The sequence below is a fragment of the Oncorhynchus keta genome, chromosome 17 (genome assembly GCF_023373465.1).
Source record: "Oncorhynchus keta strain PuntledgeMale-10-30-2019 chromosome 17, Oket_V2, whole genome shotgun sequence".
NCBI classification, from domain to species: domain Eukaryota; kingdom Metazoa; phylum Chordata; class Actinopteri; order Salmoniformes; family Salmonidae; genus Oncorhynchus; species Oncorhynchus keta.
Genome location: NC_068437.1, coordinates 23450086 through 23464332, shown reverse-complemented (window position 1 = coordinate 23464332; position 14247 = coordinate 23450086). Strand labels below are relative to the sequence as shown.

At 42.0% G+C, this 14247-nt stretch overlaps 1 protein-coding gene and 1 pseudogene across 3 annotated transcripts in view; one reads left to right on the top strand and one right to left on the bottom strand.

The window, feature by feature from the left end:
* Positions 1–451: 451 nt before the first annotated feature.
* On the bottom strand, positions 452–13703 carry LOC118374077 (Bardet-Biedl syndrome 2 protein homolog; annotated as a pseudogene).
* The window catches only part of nup93 (nucleoporin 93), a 52809-nt gene continuing 49598 nt past the window's right edge, over positions 11037–14247 (top strand). Inside the window, exon 1 of one of the 3 annotated variants that reach the window (XM_052465718.1) lies at positions 11037–11154. The gene's annotated coding sequence lies outside the window, so the exon portion shown is untranslated. Of the gene's footprint in view, positions 11255–14247 lie in introns of all 3 variants that reach the window. The other 2 variants (XM_052465717.1, XM_052465715.1) reach the window with 2 other exon arrangements.

The following is a 14247-nucleotide window of genomic DNA, read 5'->3' as shown; positions in this document are numbered from 1 at the left end:
AATCACATTTACAACATGACAGTTACTCCCACCCACTGACTCTTCTAAAACATCACTGCTGACCAATATGACATCTTGGGGTGCTTTTCTTCAGGCCTTGCCACTAGTGAACTAGACTTTCTTCACACTTATAAATCCTCTCACACAGGGGGTACCATCAGGAAGAGGCTGTGCCTGCTCTCATGATCTTGAACAGGGCATTGACATTGTTGTTTTTGATAGCGTCCCGGCAGGCTGTGATAACCTGATTCTTTGGCTTACCCACTGAGAGAGACAAATAGTAGTAGAGGTTAGGAAAGACACATTCAAACCTCTACAATTGCTATCCCCCACTGATCACCCTGTCAACCCCTACTCACCTCTCAGTCTCCCTGCCCTCTGAATGGGCTTGGTTGACAGACTTAAGAGCATTGTGATTGTTGGATCCGATCTTTTACTCATTGATCAGGTCTCACTTCAGGTCATAGAACTCAATGTAGAGCTTCTTCATGTTCCTCCTGTCATGCAAAAAGATGAAGGGATGAAAAGAAAAGCCAAGCAGAGAAATCATGGTGGTTGTTGTGGCTTCACTAACTTGTCCCCCATGAGTTGTGCTCCAGTCAGGGAGGTTGCAGTAACGTCCACGCAATAGAACCTCACAAAGGTGTGAGAGGAAGCCTAACTAGCCGCACAAATCTCCAAGACGGAGATGCCTCTATACAGTGCCCATGACGTGGCAATTCCTCAAGTGAAATGTGCGCGGACACCCAGGGGAGACTGCAATCCCAGACAACTGTACACCTTGGCGATAGCCTCCACTACCCAATGGGTGAGGCATTGTTTGGACAAAGCCCTACCCTGATCAGGGGTGGAAAAGCAAATAAAAAGTTGGTCACAACTCCGGAATGGCCTAGTGCTGTCCATGTTCAGTAGATGCGCAGTGCACGCACTTAAGGCGCCGCTGCTCTGGAGAAGAGAACAGAGGAGGGTGGAAGGGAAAAAGGTCACTGGCTTGACTACTATAAGTCATGGGAATGACCTTAGAAATGAACGTGGCGTAAGGATGTATCATAGCCTTGGAGTAGTCGGGGGTGAAACTGAGTGCATGAAGGAAGAACCGAGAGCACATGAAGGTCGCTAACACACTTGGCCATAGCCAAGGCGAGCAACTGGGCTGTCTTATATGACAGAGTCTTAAGATCCACTGTCTCCAGGGATTCAAAGTGATTGCCTGTAAGTTCATCCAGAACCATTTCCAAATCCCATGATGAGGAAAGTGGCTTGGAGACCAGACAGAGATTTGGAGACCAGACAGGGGAAGGTAAAAAGGGATGGTGCTTCAATGGTGGGGTAACACACTGAAGAAACAGCACCGCTCGTGCTAGCCAAACAAACCGAATGTGGGTTTAGCCCAAAGGATTCTAGCTAAAACACCAGTGGAACCGTTAGCACACTACACAGCCAAGACATTCAAAGGTTCAGCTAGCTAGCTCTGAACTGTGGAATCCGACAGAGAGTAGAGACCCCAGGTATAAGTAGCTTAAATTTGTGGGAACCTGTAATTAGCGGGATGCTAAAGCAGTGGAGCAAGCTAGCTAACAAGGCCAGGCAACATATGTACTGTAGCTAGCCAATGACAAAAGTTCTGCTAACAAGCTAACTAAAGATATCTTCACTCCGTAAACTTAAGCTGAAGATTTCAGAATTCCTGAAAATAAAAAATAAGCCACCCAATGCTCCATGGTGGGGTGGTAACCCACCAGGAAAGAAAAGTTAAGTTGAGAGCTAGTTTTCTGAAGAACACTGCTTAGTGAGCTAGTACCCAAATAGACTTGTGACGATGCAAAGAAATAGGAAACCAGAGCAGTGCAGGGTGTTATATAGACACGAGGGGCATACACCCACAAAGCTCTGATTGGCCTGTTAGGTTTGATTGAATAAGGCTTCAACCAATGACCCGTAAAAGATGGTGTGTCCCATAGTGAGACGTCGAACCGAGTCGACTGAAAGAGAACATAGAAATGTTAGGCCCACTACACAAAAATAAAGCAATAACAAAGATGTTGTGAGGTTGTTAACAAGAGAAATGCCATTGGTGTGAAGGTTGAGGAGGGTAGTGTGGGAACAGGTTTGTTCACCTCAGTCATGGTGTCCGCAGCTTCCAAAAGTACGTGGGGGGGAAGTCTGCCTCTGCCTGTAGGTCTATGTTGTCTGTGATTAGTGTGATCTGATTGGAAAGCAAAGAACCACTGAAGGGGACATTTTGAAACACTACAGATCTCCTGTGCACGAAGATGTGTGTTAACACATGTAGACATACCTCTGCCCACAGCGCAGAAAGTTGAACGTCACAACTGGGGTATCAATGCCTTCCGGTAGAAGGATGATCTGGTTCAGCCACATGACGACCTAAAGACAAGAATACAGATTTTCTGTAATAACAGTTAACATTACTATGAAGCAGAATGCCAGAGGGGCTTGGAAGAGTCTGTAGAGGAGTGTGACAGCACAGGGAAGTGTGTGTGTAAGTTAGAGTAACAGAGAGTGAAATACAAAGAATGAATGTGCTTACACTCTGTGGCCTGGCGAAGGTGACTTTCCCAGTAGGTTGAGATACCTCAGGATCAACATTAAGATCATACATGGAGAAGCCAGGCAGCTGGAGGACGTGGAACTGAACGCTGGAGGAAAGGGAAGAGAAAGAATAAGCACATTCAAATTACAAAATGATTTATTGTTGTCATTAGACAGAGCTAAAGTACTGCTAAACTTACAAAGTCGGAAAGTAATTGATAGTCAAAATCAATGATTGGTTGTTTAAAAGTGTGAATTTCACTGGCAAATCACTTCACTAACACATCTATGCAAAGGACTCAGCTGTCTCTTTGATAATTAAAATATGTGTACCTGCTCTTGCCGCAAACAAAAGCTTTGATGTATAGATCCACGAGGAGGGATGATGGGAACACGGATACAACCAGACCAATTCTGGGCACTGGGGTGTACCACATGACTTTCACTCTCGAAAATTCCCCCAGCGAAAATCAGCATGGCTCTAATGATGGTCTCTGTAGGGGGAAATCCAAGAGGACAGTACTCAGCCCACTCAGTTACCACAGCAAGCCACATGAGGCTGCACATTCTGGATTATAGGATGGTGAGTGGAGAGAGTGATTGGGTTCAATGTGGGACAGGCTGAAGTTTGGTCAGCATGGTGAGTTTCTGTGTGGTTTTAGGACTGTGTAAGTGAGCTGCTTACTGTGTTTTGATGACAGTGCATGAATGTGTTGGTGGTTAGTAGGGAGGGTATCTGTTTGGGTTGATGGTGTTTACCATTGGGCGTGGAGATGCTGAGCTCTGTGTGCCCTCTGGGACTCCGTGGCAGCTCTGACAGAGGGCAGTCTAGAGCTGGGTATTGGCTGGTATCACCCCCATCTGGGTATCACCTTCTGAAGTCCCTGGGACAGCCTGCTACACAAGACACACAGTCCTTTACACTAGGGTACAAACACTATGCATGTGTATGTTTGTACATAGAGTGGGAGGATCATGTTCTCCTCAGAGTAACTGATAGTTCAGGGAATGTTTATCTGAGGTGTGGGTGTTTGATTGTACATGTGGGCTTTAGCATTTTCCTCTAATATTAGTTACTTCAGAGAGTTTCAGTGTGTATATATAAATGTCAACGTGTGTTTGGTTGTAGGTTTATCCTCATAGTTGATTGTGTGAACGTGTTTGTCAGTGTCTGTTCTTAGTAGGGCTGTCCCCAACTAAAGAAAATGTTGGTCGACGGAGAGTCGTCTGTTCTTTCGACCAATCGATTGGTCGAAATGTTAAAATACAGTGGGGCAAAAAGTATTTAGTCAGCCACCAATTGTGCAAGTTCTCCCACTTAAAAAGATGAGAGAGGCCTGTAATTTTCATCATAGGTACACTTCAAATATGACAGACAAAATGAGAAGGAAAAAAATCCAGAAAATCACATTGTAGGATTTTTATGAATTTATTTGCAAATTATGGTGGAAAATAAGCATTTTCACAAGTTCATCTTCTTTAATCAAAATCAAATTTGTTGGTCACACGTGTTTAGCAGATAGTTATTGCGGGTGTAGAGAATTGCTTGTGCTTCTAGCCCCGACAGTGGAGAAATATCTAACAAGTAATATCTAACATTATTAAAGGGCTAGTGTTTCATTTCATGAAAGTGGCCTGTGATTCCTAATCTATGTCTATAGGCAGCAGCCTCTGATGTGCTAGTAATGGCTGTTTAGCAGTCTGATGGCCTTGAGATAGATGTTTTTTAGTCTCTCAGTCCCAGATTTGATGCACCTGTACTGACCTCGCCTTCTGGATAAATGTGGGGTGAACAGGCAGTGTGGTTGATGTCCTTGATGATCTTTTTGGCCTTCCTATGGCATCGGGTGCTGTAGGTGTCCAGGAGGGCAGGAAGTTTTCCCCGGTAATGCGTTGGGCATACCACACCACCCACTGGAAAGCTTTGCGGTTGTGGGTGATGCAGTTGCCGTACCAGGCGGTCATATACCCTAATGTCAAAGTCCTCTGATCTGACAAGAAGCTGCAAAGACCAGACAAAATAAAATATACACAGTATATGACCCATTTTAGGATCTCGTATATTTATGTAATAACAACATTTAAAGTCGTCTAGCTGTACATTGCAAAGTACTTGCTTTCATCTTTGGATAAAACTTCTGCTAAATACATTTACATTACATTTAAGTCATTTAGCAGACGCTCTTATCCAGAGCGACTTACAAATTGGTGCATTCACCTTATGACATCCAGTGGAACAGCCACTTTACAATAGTGCATCTAAATCTTTTAAGGGGGTGAGAAGGATTACTTTATCCTATCCTAGGTATTCCTTAAAGAGGTGGGGTTTCAGGTGTCTCCGGAAGGTGGTGATTAACTCCGCTGTCCTGGCGTCGTGAGGGAGTTTGTTCCACCATTGGGGGCCAGAGCAGCGAACAGTTTTGACTGGGCTGAGCGGGAACTGTACTTCCTCAGTGGTAGGGAGGCGAGCAGGCCAGAGGTGGATGAACGCAGTGCCCTTGTTTGGGTGTAGGGCCTGATCAGAGCCTGGAGGTACTGAGGTGCCGTTCCCCTCACAGCTCCGTAGGCAAGCACCATGGTCTTGTAGCGGATGCGAGCTTCAACTGGAAGCCAGTGGAGAGAGCGGAGGAGCGGGGTGACGTGAGAGAACTTGGGAAGGTTGAACACCAGACGGGCTGCGGCGTTCTGGATGAGTTGTAGGGGTTTAATGATAATGATAAATATTTAAAAACATTTAATGATAAATAAAATGTCACCTAATTTTTTCAATTACCAGTAAAAGCACAGATAACCAATGACCGGACATTATCCCCCGTGTCCTGAAAAGGAACCCAGACAAACAAACAAATAATTTCCTCAATTGTGGTAAAACTATTTCAATGTTAGACAACAGTTCATATGATAAAGAGGAACACAATCCATACTGTCCAGAACTGGTCGTTCCCCTCAGGATGAAAAAACAATTCAATCTATTTTAGAATAAGGCTGTAACCTAATAAAATGTGGAAAAAGTCAAGGAGTCTGAATTATTTGCGAAGGCACTGTAGACACCAAAATGGTGGCACAATACTAAAACGAAAATAACCAATCACAGTACATATTGTGAGTTTGTTCTACTGGATGCTTATTCTGAGATGAGTATGAAATCTAATCATCACTGCTGGAGATGCATGTAAAACAGTATAACCTAAGACCGTCCGCTATTTAGCGCGCACCACCGCTAACTCCTTTTCCACAGCAACCAGTGATCCGGGTCAACAGCATCAATGTAACAATACAACTTCACGTCCGTCCCCTCGTCCATACCCGGGCTCGAACCAGGGACCCTCTGCGCACATCAACAACTGGCACCCACCCATTTAGCGAACCGCTAACTAGCCGTTTCACATCCGTTACACATGCATGTTGCATCCACTTGAAAACTACCCTCATAAACTTTGTTTTTACACTGCTGCTACTCACTGTTGACTATCTATGCATAGTCACTTTACCCCTACCTACATGTACAAATTACATCGACTAACCTGTACCCCTGCACATTGACTAGGTACTAGTACCCCCTGTACATAGCCTCTTTGTTATTGAGTTACTTTTTATTTTTTACTTTAGTTTATTTCGTAAATATTTTCTTAACTATATTTATTGAACTGAATTGTTGGTTAAGAGCTTGTAAGTCAACATTTCACGATAAGGTCTACTACACCTGTTGTACTCGGCACATGTGACAAATAACATTTGATTTTGAAACGGCTTACTCCAGGCGCCCGCTGGGTGTCCCGGCATTCCATGTTCATTGCATTGGCTCCAAGTATTCCAAAATAGCCAACAAAGATAAACAGATACCTAGATAGATGGCATAGCTATGACTAATTAAAATATTGTTAATAATAGAGTGCAACATTTCAGTAATTATCTTTCCCAAATGAACACATCCACAAGATAGTCAGCGATTGTAACTCATCGCAGATAACAACGTTCACTACTTACTATAGCTAGGTATATTTATTCCCCCATTTCCATATGCAACAAGACATGAGATATGCCGACAGAACATACAAAGCATTTCATATAGTTAGCCCATTTGATAAAGCGAGACGATATCTTACCGAAGCCCTCGATCTTTAACTGTCAATGTTTCTAGGTTAGCTAGCTAGCTATAACCATGCAAAGGCAGTTATTTAAATTCAAAAATATATATATTGCAAATGACTTCACTTGTCACTCAAAGCTGCTCAAGTTACTTTGTCGCGAACACATTATTCCACAGTACCAAATAAGTGCTTTGAAGTCATCATCGTTCATGGAGTTTAGAATATATTTCTGTATTGATCATGATTCTTATTCGGGTAAATTTGTTTTATATATATATGTAACAGTAAATATTTAGACCTCCCCTCGCCCATAGCCGGGCGCGAACCAGAAACCCTCTGCACACATCAACAACAGTAATCCTCGAAGCATCGTTACCCATCGCTCCACAGAGCAAGGGGAACCACTACTTCAAGGTCTCAGAGCAAGTGACGTCACCGATTGAAACGCTATGGAGCTCAGTTTGCCGTTTCACATCCGTTTCATATACATGATGAAATATTAAAGTATTTATAATAGGCATGTAGAATAGTTCTGAATGCATCATTGTTTTTATTTTCATAACTCATTTGTATGGAGTTTAGAAAATATTTCTGTATTTGATCATGATTCTTATTAGGGTAAATGTGTTTTATATATATGATGAAATATGAAAGTATTTATGAAAGGCATGTAGAATAGTTCTGAATGCATCATTGTTTTTGTTTTCTTAACTGTCATTTGTAATTAATTGTAGGTCTGGCTGCTGGCGGTGACTATTCTTATTACGTAGCACAATGCTTGTGGTATGACACAGCTCATTTACTCAGGCAAGATATTCTAGAAAAATACTAACACTCAGTCGACATGCGCAAAGTGATTCATTCACATTCGAATGTTGCTCATAAGCAAAGCTCGTGTGCAGATAAAGGATGCACGGGACTGGAAGCTCTCAACACAGCACCAATGACAACACCACTCCCGAAAAAGTGACAACTGAACCGTTTAATAATTTGCGTACCGTGTGCACTGTGCACGGTAACGATGACTGTCCAACCGAAAACCAGTCAACAATGTAGTGATTTGTAAATCGTCGTTTTAATATATATTTCCATAAACACTAGGCCTATTCAAATTCTTCCCAACAAGTAATATAATTATATTAACTTTGTCGCATTCTAATCTATAGGCCTATGTCGAGATTAGATTATAGTATATAACAAGTTAAATCATCATGAATTTGAACATTACAATTAGATCGTGCCTGTAAAATAACAATATAATGGCTTGATTGATTACAACACTCCAGACCCTGGGGGTTATTGAAGGCATTCCTAAAAACAAAAAATATCCCAATAAATGTTTGTATAGTTAAATAAATATAGGTGTAGCCTTAATTAATCGATGATCAACGTGGTAATCAGGTTTATGTAACAGGCTATGGAATTTGGAAACAATAGGAAACTCTTCCTTGATTATTTTCGCGCAGTATAATGAAATAACCCGGGTGCAAACCCTGATCGTCTGAACGCGAGACTGTTTTGCACACGGCACCCGTCTGTCCCTGACGCTATAAAAACGGTGCTTCGCCAAAGAGAAATTTAAAGCTTGCAACTCAACAGTGAAATTAAGCTGAAATACTTCATTTGACTAAAGAAGCGCGATCAAAAACTGAAAAATGGATCCTTGTGAATGCTCTAAAAGTACGTTTTCATGTATATTGATTAATATAATCAGAATGTAGGCCTATTTATTCGAAAACCAACTACCTGTCATTTTGATCATCTATTAACGCAACTGTCTATTTGTAGCTGGCTCTTGCAACTGCGGTGGATCCTGCAAGTGCTCAAACTGCGCATGCACCAGTTGTAAGAAAAGTAAGTAGTTTTTTTTCGGTTTTGTTTTTGCATTCTAAATACCATTTCAGATTGCCCATGTAGGTATATTTACCAAATCTCTTCTCAATTGGGTCTGGTGGCACGTTAAATGGACGGGCTGGGCACCCTATGTGATAATCCAGTGGGAAGGTAATTTACCACATATACAACTGGAGAGAAATCCACGTAAACGCCCCCAACTGGTAATTACTAGTGGGGAAAACTCGTCTTATGTCCTGAGCGCCGACTTCTCTCTCATGCTGGCTTCACCTACTAAGGAAATGATTTGATAACTGCAATTTTGGCAAAAATTCAACTGCACAACTTTTATGAAAAGCAATGTAATTTTTAACACATGTTTACCAGCATGATGGTTGACACTGTTGGCCATTAGAAACGGTTTCTCTCAATGAGTTCAAAGATGATATTGACCAACTGGTCAATACCATCTTCCCACTTAGTTATGAACACCTGGTAGCCTAATTAGGCTCTTCAAGAGGACTCTGAACTAGGAAGGTTTTAATTAAGTTGACCACAACTGGGGAGACAAGTTGACAACTCATCCTAGAGCCTTATTAATAGGTTTTGTAATAGTCTGTCATTGGTCATCACTAATCAATTGTTTTTGTCCCATCAGGTTGCTGCCCCTGCTGTCCTTCCGACTGCAGTAAATGTGCTTCAGGCTGTGTGTGCAAGGGCAAGACCTGCGACACCAGCTGTTGTCAGTGAGGCCTGGTGCATTACCGTGACAATGCAGTCATTCCCTACGAAATTGGTTGTACCATCTTGAGCCTAGACTTAGTACTTTGTCAGTTAAATGTAAGAAAATAAATTAAATTAAACTTCCAAGTTTGACTTTCATTTGGGTTACTGGGGATGGGTAACAACACAATGTTTAGTAACCTGGTGTCTACATGTTTCTTGATTCCCTCCCAAATTAAGTGGGTGATTCGCTTAGTTAACCGTCAGTTTCCATTTAATTTTTGTACTGGTAATTTGTCTAAATACGAAATGTAATTCTTAACAGATCCCCATTAGCTGTTCTTGGGGTCCAAACACTAAGGCTCTTACATCAAAGAGGACCGTAAATAGCGTAACACATACAAAATGTTTAACACTAAACAATGTGTGCTAGAATGTCTTCACTTTACCTGCTGTTCCGTAAGGTGAATTATTAGTTTGCAATCTGACCTCTCATAGTCTTTGTGATTGAAGACCTTTTAGCATGTCTTGTGGTGTGCATGGGTGTCCGAGCTGTGTGCTGGTAGTTTATACAGAGCTCGGAGCATTCAGCTTGTCAACCTCTCACTTTGACCCATGAACGATTGACATGCCGCCCTGTTCTGAGCAAATTGTAATTTTCTTAAGTCTTTGTGGCACCTGACCACACGACTGAACAGTAGTCCAGCTGTGACAACTAGGGCCGGTAGGACCTGCCTTGTTAGTGATAAGGTAGAGCAGTGCTTTATGGACAGACTTCTCGCTATCTTAGCTACTGTCTCACTGACCATGACAAGTTACAATCCAGAGTTACTCCAAGCAGTTTGTGGTTAATATTTAGCTAGTTGGGTTTGGGAAGGGGTTAGCTAACTTGCTATCAAGTTAAAATGCTAGTTGTCTGTGATTCTGGTTACCCTCTTAGGTTAATTAAGTTACATATTATACCGATTTTGTGTCCTGTAGTTATGTCTAGTCTGAGACCAGGATGGACAGCCACCTCAGACAACCCTCATTTTATTGTTAAATGGCCTGAGTAAATGTATCCACAATATGCTATACTGTGTCTCCCTAACAATGAAGGCTAGAATAGGCTTGTAAGTATTTGGATGGGAGACACATGGGAACCAATTGCTGCTGGGGACCAAAGTCTGGCCCTCAAGTAGACTGTTGCAGCGTAATTGTGGGGTTAATGTGAAGGTCACACAGTCCTGACTCAATGGTTCCTGCAAATCTAAGCTCTTATTACCTGTCCTTGACCAAGTGTCTGCTACCTGCTGGTATCTAATCTTCAATGCAAATCTAAATACTACACACAGGTCTGTCATGCATAAGTTTAAGTGCCTAATTGTCCTTTTTCCACTACGTTTTTGTTTATGTATAGATGGGTTGGCCAACATCACGAAAATGATGCGCACGCATTGTAGCGTGGAGTGACACGTGAATAAACTGTTCTAACACCGTTCAACCTGCATGTCAACACTGCTTTGAGATGAGTGATTAATAGTAGATTAGGTTGAGGAGTGTTTTACTTTTTGGGTGTTTAGTTACCAATTAGGCATAGCAGGCCTGTCACACTTTATAAAAAAGGCATATTGTATTCATTTATTTAACCTTCATTTAACTAGGCAAGTCAGTTATGCAAGCACATGAAGGGATTGAAAAATGACAATTGCAATACATGATAATTTTGTCCCCATCCCTAATGAGGATGAGGCAGACTCAACCAAAAGGGGGGTTGGGTTGGAGGCTGAGATCCCACTCCTTCATGATGACGGTATAGGCACAAGGTTGCGTGACTTCTCGATCTACCACCTCCATTACACTCCGGCGCAGCAGGTGGCGGCAGAGAGCTGCCCACAAGTAAAAAGCGCAATGTCGTTTTGGAAAACGAGACATCATCCAATCACCGTAGACCTCAGAAGTGCCGGGGTAAAATGTATGTACGACGGGGGTGAAAAATGAGATAAGCGCAAAATAACTGTTATAACTATTAGTTGTGGAACAAGGGAAAGGATCATTTGCTATCTAGGCTTCTTGTAAGTTGCCCAGCTAATACGCGTTATAACTAGCAAGGAATGATACTAGTTATTGTAGTTATCCTGCTAGCTGATACTAGCACCATTCATCAGTACGCGGTCTGTCCTTGCCAAGCATGACACTAGCCAGTTTGCTAACGTGCTTTCCGTTGTACCTGTCTAACGTTAGCTAAATTAATGACTTATTTTAATGTTGATGGCATAAAATGTGTAATTCGTATTTAAGTTTTTGTAGACAGTCATATCAAAATCTATTCGTAGTAAGAGGCTCACCACGATAGCAAGTTAGCTTAATAGCTAATCGTGCTAAGGGGGCATGCGCGCGTTGGGTTCGATTTTCTGACGACTGGGGAAAAGGGTAAGATTAGTTTGTACATGGTGTGGCCCGTGACAGATTAATAAACACTGATTTATATAGAACCAGTCCAGTGATCAGTCCTGGTCCGGACAACATAAGTACATACACATTACATACAGCCTTTAATTATTTTTAAGTAAAAAAAAGTTTTCATCAAGAATGTTTTGTGGTATCTGGAATGATTGATATCTGGAATCAGTCATTAGGCCTAAACAGCAGACAGTCACTGATTTGTTTAAATGACATGTTCCCAGCTAGGATTAGGATAGCTAGAAGTCAGATTGTTACAGGCTAACTCAGCCTTACTTACAGGTTAGGTACTTGTTGGTGTATTATAGAGAATTTTCGACCAACCTTAACTTGGCAATAGCCTACTTCCTCAATTCCCAACTTGGAAGAAGACAACAAATGCTTTAGAAAACGCTCTGTCAATAAAGTTAAAAAACAAAACATTGCTCCATGAAGTCATCCAACAATGTGTAGGCTGCCATATTGTCTATTTAAAATATTTTCTCATTGTTCTCTCATTGTTCTCTGTGCTATGCCAAACTGAACCGATCTAATAACTCCTATCAGCTGAAATGGATGATGCAATATTTTAACACAATTTAAGTGACTAAGATACTGTAGAACAGTGTGGAGTGCAGTTTATACATATGAGATGAGTAATGCTAGATACAGCACTTTATTACAGTGGCTACTGATCCATTTCTAAAAGTGGCCAGTGATTCCTAATCTATGTCTATAGGCATCTGCCTCTGATGTGCTAGTAATGGCTGTTTAGCAGTCTGATGTCCTTGAGATAGATGTTTTTTAGTCTCTCGGTCCCAGCTTTGATGCACCTGTACTGACCTCGCCTTCTGGATAAATGTGGGGTGACCAGGCAGTGTGGTTGATGTCCTTGATGATCTTTTTGGCCTTCCTATGGTATTGGGTGCTGTAGGTGTCCAGGAGGGCAGGAAGTTTTCCCCCGGTAATGCGTTGGGCATACCACACCACCCACTGGAAAGCTTTGCGGTTGTGGGTGGGTGGTGCAGTTGCCGTACCAGGCGGTCATACAGCCCGACAGGATGCACTCAATTGTGCATCTGTATACCCTAATGTCAAAGTCCTCTGATCTGACAAGAAGCTGCAAAGACCAGACAAAATAAAATATACACAGTATATGACCCATTTTAGGATCTCGTATATTTATGTAATAACAACATTTAAAGTCGTCTAGCTGTACATTGCAAAGTACTTGCTTTCATCTTTGGATAAAACTTCTGCTAAATAAAATGTCACCTAATTTTTTCAATTACCAGTAAAAGCACAGATAACCAATGACCGGACATTATCCCCCGTGTCCTGAAAAGGAACCCAGACAAACAAACAAATAATTTCCTCAATTGTGGTAAAACTATTTCTATTTCAATGTTAGACAACAGTTCATATGATAAAGAGGAACACAATCCATACTGTCCAGAACTGGTCGTTCCCCTCACAGTCAAATCCTTGTAGGGCACAGTTTCCTCCGATGATGGTGAGGGGGTACTCAATGTTCGCCAATTTCCCTAAAGCGATGGCATTGTCCCCATCTGTCACCTAGAGGAAAGGAAATAGCATCATTATTTGCAAAACTGTATTATTATGTAATACTACTACAACAGAAGCATGATTATGTTGTATCATTGCTTCCTATCCAGTTCTTGGCTCACCTCTCTGTTGAAGATGTCAGCAATTTTGTGTACATCATAGGCCAGGTTTGTCTGGGTGCCCACGAGGAGCGTGTCTCCAGTGGTGTTGGGTCGTCGAGTACCAGCTGTCAAGCAGCTCAATGCCTGGTTGATGTTGAGCAAAGAGATGTCTGAGTCCTGGGCACTCTGGCTCAGACGGTAGGCTGCCTGCCACTGGCCACGCATGTGAGGGTTATGGATGAACACCTGAGAAGAGAGAAGATTGAATTACTTGAGCTGGAGTGCTATATTACGATGCATCAAGCTTCATGCATATATGTCAATGGGAACTACCAAAGGGAACTGGGCGAGGCCTTACATTCCCTGATTGTGTGACTGCAGTGAGACATGGGTGGATCCCTTTAAACTTGCCCATTGTAACCATGCAAGGGCTTATTTTATGGTTCATCTTGAGGGTGATTGCCTTCGGAATGTATTCAGGCCCCTTGACTTTTTCCAAATGTTGTTATGTTACAGCCTTATTCTAGAATATATATATTTTTTTATCCTCAGCCATCGACACACAATAGCCGATAACGAAAACTGAAAACAGGTTTTTAGACATTTGTGAAAATGTATTTAAAAAAAACAACTGAAATACCTCATTTAGATAACTATTCAGACCCTTTGCAATGAGACTCGAAATTGAGCTCAGGTGCATCCTGTTTCCATTGATATTCCTGAGATGTTTCCACAACTTGATTGGAGTCCACCTGTTGTAAATTCAATTGATATGACATGATTTGGAAAGGCACACACCTGTCTATATAAGGTCTCACAGTTGACAGTGCATGTCAGAACAAAAAACCAAGCCATGGGGGTGAAGGAATTGTCAGTAGAGCTCCGAGACAGGATTGTGTCGAGGCACAGATCTGGAGAACCAAAAATCATTCTTAAATGGAAGAAGTTTGGAACCACCA